The sequence below is a fragment of the Oncorhynchus gorbuscha genome, linkage group LG17 (genome assembly GCF_021184085.1).
Source record: "Oncorhynchus gorbuscha isolate QuinsamMale2020 ecotype Even-year linkage group LG17, OgorEven_v1.0, whole genome shotgun sequence".
NCBI lineage: Eukaryota > Metazoa > Chordata > Actinopteri > Salmoniformes > Salmonidae > Oncorhynchus > Oncorhynchus gorbuscha.
Window position 1 is genome coordinate 982,501 of NC_060189.1, and position 5,701 is coordinate 988,201.

At 54.1% G+C, this 5,701-nt stretch overlaps 1 protein-coding gene across 1 annotated transcript in view; it reads left to right on the forward strand.

Moving 5' to 3' along the window:
• The window catches only part of LOC124001992 (vam6/Vps39-like protein), a 73,304-nt gene that overhangs the window by 34,951 nt on the left and 32,652 nt on the right, over positions 1-5,701 (forward strand). The window lies entirely within an intron of this gene.

Below are 5,701 nucleotides of genomic sequence, written 5' to 3' on the forward strand. Positions count from 1 at the left end.
GGGTGGGGGGTTGTAAACCAGTGTGTATTACTACCTGACACAGGTGGGTGGGGGGGTGGGTGGGGGTGTATTACTACCTGACACAGGTTGTAAACCAGTGTGTATTACTACCTGACACAGGTGGGGGGGGTTGTAAACCAGTGTGTATTACTACCTGACACAGGTGGGGGGGGGGTTGTAAACCAGTGTGTATTACTACCTGACACAGGTGGGTGGGGGGGGGACACAGGTTGTAAACCAGTGTGGGGGGTAAACCAGTTACTACCTGACACAGGTGGGTGGGGGGGGGTTGTAAACCAGTGTGTATTACTACCTGACACAGGTGGGTGGGGGGTTGTAAACCAGTGTGTATTACTACCTGACACAGGTGGGTGGGGGGTAAACCAGTGTACTACCTGACACAGGTGGGTGGGGGGGTTGTAAACCAGTGTGTATTACTACCTGACACAGGTGGGTGGGGGGGGTTGTAAACCAGTGTGTATTACTACCTGACACAGGTGGGTGGGGGGGTTGTAAACCAGTGTGTATTACTACCTGACACAGGTGGGTGGGGGGTTGTAACTACCTGACACAGGTGGGGGGGGGGGTGTAAACCAGTGTGTATTACTACCTGACACAGGTGGGGGGGTTGTAAACCAGTGTGTACTACCTGACACAGGTGGGTGGGGGGGGGGGGTTGTAAACCAGTGTGTATTACTACCTGACACAGGTGGGTGGGGGGGGGGTGGGGGGGGGGGTTGTAAACCAGTGTGTATTACTACCTGACACAGGTGGGTGGGGGGTGTAAACCAGTGTGTATTACTACCTGACACAGGTGGGTGGGGGGTTGTAAACCAGTGTGTATTACTACCTGACACAGGTGGGTGGGGGGGGTTGTAAACCAGTGTGTATTACTACCTGACACAGGTGGGTGGGGGGGTGTAAACCAGTGTGTATTACTACCTGACACAGGTGGGTGGGGGGTTGTAAACCAGTGTGTATTACTACCTGACACAGGTGGGTGGGGGGGTGGGTGGGGGGGGTTAAACCAGTGTGTATTACTACCTGACACAGGTGTGGGGGGGGTTGTAAACCAGTGTGTATTACTACCTGACACAGGTGGGTGGGGGGGTTGTAAACCAGTGTGTATTACTACCTGACACAGGTGGGTGGGGGGGTTGTAAACCAGTGTGTATTACTACCTGACACAGGTGGGTGGGGGGGGGGTTGTAAACCAGTGTGTATTACTACCTGACACAGGTGGGGGGGGTTGTAAACCAGTGTGTATTACTACCTGACACAGGTGGGTGGGGGGTTGTAAACCAGGTGTGGGGGGTTAGTGTGTATACCTGACACAGGTGGGTGGGGGGACACAGGTGGGTGGGGGGTTGTAAACCAGTGTGTATTACTACCTGACACAGGTGGGGGGGGGGTTGTAAACCAGTGTGTATTACTACCTGACACAGGTGGGTGGGGGGGTTGTAAACCAGTGTGTATTACTACCTGACACAGGTGGGTGGGGGGTTGTAAACCAGTGTGTATTACTACCTGACACAGGTGGGTGGGGGGGTGTAAACCAGTGTGTATTACTACCTGACACAGGTGGGTGGGGGGGGGTTGTAAACCAGTGTGTATTACTACCTGACACAGGTGGGTGGGGGGGGTTGTAAACCAGTGTGTATTACTACCTGACACAGGTGGGTGGGGGGTTGGTGTGTATTACTACCTGACACAGGTGGGGGGGTGTAAACCAGTGTGTATTACTACCTGACACAGGTGGGTGGGGGGGTTGTAAACCAGTGTGTATTACTACCTGACACAGGTGGGTGGGGGGGTTGTAAACCAGTGTGTATTACTACCTGACACAGGTGGGTGGGGGGGGGTTGTAAACCAGTGTGTATTACTACCTGACACAGGTGGGTGGGGGGGGGGGGTTGTAAACCAGTGTGTATTACTACCTGACACAGGTGGGTGGGGGTTGTAAACCAGTGGGGGGGGTTGTAAACCAGTGTGTATTACTACCTGACACAGGTGGGTGGGGGGGTTGTAAACCAGTGTGTATTACTACCTGACACAGGTGGGTGGGGGGGTGTAAACCAGTGTGTATTACTACCTGACACAGGTGGGGGGGGGGGTTGTAAACCAGTGTGTATTACTACCTGACACAGGTGGGTGGGGGGGGGGGGTGTAAACCAGTGTGTATTACTACCTGACACAGGTGGGTGGGGGGGGGTTGTAAACCAGTGTGTATTACTACCTGACACAGGTGGGTGGGGGACACAGGTGGGGGGGGGTGTAAACCAGTGTGTATTACTACCTGACACAGGTGGGTGGGGGGGGGGGGGTTGTAAACCAGGTGGGTGGGGGGTGTAAACCAGTGTGTATTACTACCTGACACAGGTGGGTGGGGGGTTGTAAACCAGTGTGTATTACTACCTGACACAGGTGGGTGGGGGGGGGGTTGTAAACCAGTGTGTATTACTACCTGACACAGGTGGGTGGGGGGGGGGGTTGTAAACCAGTGTGTATTACTACCTGACACAGGTGGGTGGGGGGGGGGGGGTTGTAAACCAGTGTGTATTACTACCTGACACAGGTGGGTGGGGTTGGGGGGTGTAAACCAGTGTGTGACACAGGTGGGGGGGGTTGTAAACCAGTGTGTATTACTACCTGACACAGGTGGGTGGGGGGGGTTGTAAACCAGTGTGTATTACTACCTGACACAGGTGGGTGGGGGGGGGGGGGGTGTGTAAACCAGTGTGTATTACTACCTGACACAGGTGGGTGGGGGGTAAACCAGTGTATTACTACCTGACACAGGTGGGTGGGGGGTGTAAACCAGTGTGTATTACTACCTGACACAGGTGGGTGGGGGGGGGGGTGTAAACCAGTGTGTATTACTACCTGACACAGGTGGGTGGGGGGGTGGGTGGGGGGGTTGTAAACCAGTGTGTATTACTACCTGACACAGGTGGGTGGGGGGGGGTGTAAACCAGTGTGTATTACTACCTGACACAGGTGGGTGGGGGGGGGGTTGTAAACCAGTGTGTATTACTACCTGACACAGGTGGGGGGGGGGTTGTAAACCAGTGTGTATTACTACCTGACACAGGTGGGTGGGGGGTTGTAAACCAGTGTGTATTACTACCTGACACAGGTGGGTGGGGGGACACAGGTGGGGGGGGTGTAAACCAGTGTGTATTACTACCTGACACAGGTGGGTGGGGGGTTGTAAACCAGTGTGTATTACTACCTGACACAGGTGGGTGGGGGGGGGTTGTAAACCAGTGTGTATTACTACCTGACACAGGTGGGTGGGGGGGTGTGTAAACCAGTGTGTATTACTACCTGACACAGGTGGGTGGTGGACACAGGTGGGTGGGGGGGTTGTAAACCAGTGTGTATTACTACCTGACACAGGTGGGTGGGGGGGTGTATTACTACCTGACACAGGTGGGGGTAAACCTGACACAGTGTGTAAAACCAGTTACTACCTGACACAGGTGGGTGGGGGGTTGTAAACCAGTGTGTATTACTACCTGACACAGGTGGGTGGGGGGGGTTGTAAACCAGTGTGTATTACTACCTGACACAGGTGGGTGGGGGGGGTTGTAAACCAGTGTGTATTACTACCTGACCACAGGTGGGTGGGGGGGTTGTAAACCAGTGTGTATTACTACCTGACACAGGTGGGTGGGGGGTTGTAAACCAGTGTGTATTACTACCTGACACAGGTGGGGGGGGGTGGGTGTGTATTACTACCTGACACAGGTGGGTGGGGTTGTAAACCAGTGTGTATTACTACCTGACACAGGTGGGTGGGGGGGGTTGTAAACCAGTGTGGGGGGGGGTAAACCAGTTACTACCTGACACAGGTGGGTGGGGGGTTGTAAACCAGTGTGTATTACTACCTGACACAGGTGGGTGGGGGGGGTTGTAAACCAGTGTGTATTACTACCTGACACAGGTGGGTGGGGGGGTGGGGGGGGGGGCTGTAAACCAGTGTGTATTACTACCTGACACAGGTGGGTGGGGGGGTGTAAACCAGGTGTATTACTACCTGACACAGGTGGGGGTGGGGGTGTAAACCAGTGTGTATTACTACCTGACACAGGTGGGTGGGGTGTAGTGGGGGGGTTGTAAACCAGTGTATTACTACCTGACACAGGTGGGGGGGGTTGTAAACCAGCGTGTACCCTGACACAGGTGGGTGGGGGGTTGTAAACCAGTGTGTATTACTACCTGACACAGTGTGTATTACTACCTGACACAGGTGTGTGTGGGGGGTGTAAACCAGTGTGTATTACTACCTGACACAGGTGGGTGGGGGGGGTTGTAAACCAGTGTGTATTACTACCTGACACAGGTGGGTGGGGGGGTTGTAAACCAGTGTGTATTACTACCTGACACAGGTGGGTGGGGGGGTTGTAAACCAGTGTGTATTACTACCTGACACAGGTGGGGGGGGGGGTGTAAACCAGCGTGTGGGGGTTGTATTACTACCTGACACAGGTGGGGAGGGGGGTTGTAAACCAGTTGTATTACTACCTGACACAGGTGTGGGTGGGGGGGTTGTAAACCAGCGTGTATTACTACCTGACACAGGTGGGTGGGGGGGGGTGTAAACCAGTGTGTATTACTACCTGACACAGGTGGGTGGGGGGGGGTGTAAACCAGTGTGTATTACTACCTGACACAGGTGGTGGGTAAACCAGTGTGTATTACTACCTGACACAGGTGGGGGGGGTGTAAACCAGTGTGTATTACTACCTGACACAGGTGGGTGGGGGTAAACCAGTGTGTATTACTACCTGACACAGGTGGGGGGGCTGTAAACCAGTGTGTATTACTACCTGACACAGGTGGGTGGGGGGTGTAAACCAGTGTGTATTACTACCTGACACAGGTGGGTGGGGGGGGGTGTAAACCAGTGTGTATTACTACCTGACACAGGTGGGTGGGGGGGGGTTGTAAACCAGTGTGTATTACTACCTGACACAGGTGGGTGGGGGGTTGTAAACCAGTGTATTACTACCTGACACAGGTGGGGGGGTGGGTGTATTACTACCTGACACAGGTGTTGTAAACCAGCGTGTATGACACAGGTAAACTGTATTACCTGACACAGGTGGGTGGGGGGGGGTTGTAAACCAGTGTGTATTACTACCTGACACAGGTGGGTGGGGGTGGGGGGTGTAAACCAGCATTACTTACCTGACAGGTGGGTGGGGGGTGTAAACCAGCGTGTATTACTACCTGACACAGGTGGGGGGGGTTGTAAACCAGTGTGTATTACTACCTGACACAGGTGGGTGGGGGGGGGGTAAACCAGTGTGTATTACTACCTGACACAGGTGGGTGGGGGGGGTTGTAAACCAGTGTGTATTACTACCTGACACAGGTGGGTGGGGGGGGTAAACCAGTGTATTACTACCTGACACAGGTGGGTGGGGGGGTTGTAAACCAGTGTGTATTACTACCTGACACAGGTGGGTGGGGGGGTAAACCAGTGTGTATTACTACCTGACACAGGTGGGTGGGGGGGGGCTGTAAACCAGTGTGTATTACTACCTGACACAGGTGGGTGGGGGGTGTAAACCAGTGTGTATTACTACCTGACACAGGTGGGTGGGGGGGGGTGGTGTGTATTACTACCTGACACAAACCAGTGTGGGTGGGGGGGGGGTTGTAAACCAGTGTGTATTACTACCTGACACAGGTG